Genomic DNA, 355 nt, shown 5'->3' with positions numbered 1-355 from the left:
GCTCTTTTCTCAAGGGTTACATTCAAGAAGAAGTGTTTGTAGAACAACCTCCTAGTTTTGAAGATTACAAACATCCTTCTCATGTCTACAAGTTAAAGAAAGCCCTCCATGGTTTAAAGCAAGCTCCACGAGCGTGGTAGGATCGTCTAACAACTTTTCTGATAGAAAACAGTTTTACCACAGGGAAGGTCGACACTACTCTATTTATAAAGAAAATAAATCATCATACTTTACTAGTTCAAATTTATGTAGATGATATTATTTTTGGTTCTACTAATGAAAGTTTGTGTAGTGACTTTGGCAAAATGATGCAAGGAGAATTTGAAATGTCCATGATGGGAAAGTTGAATTACTT

Source organism: Lupinus angustifolius, chromosome LG03 (assembly GCF_001865875.1).
Source record: "Lupinus angustifolius cultivar Tanjil chromosome LG03, LupAngTanjil_v1.0, whole genome shotgun sequence".
Lineage (NCBI taxonomy): Eukaryota > Viridiplantae > Streptophyta > Magnoliopsida > Fabales > Fabaceae > Lupinus > Lupinus angustifolius.
This window is presented reverse-complemented; position numbering follows the sequence as displayed.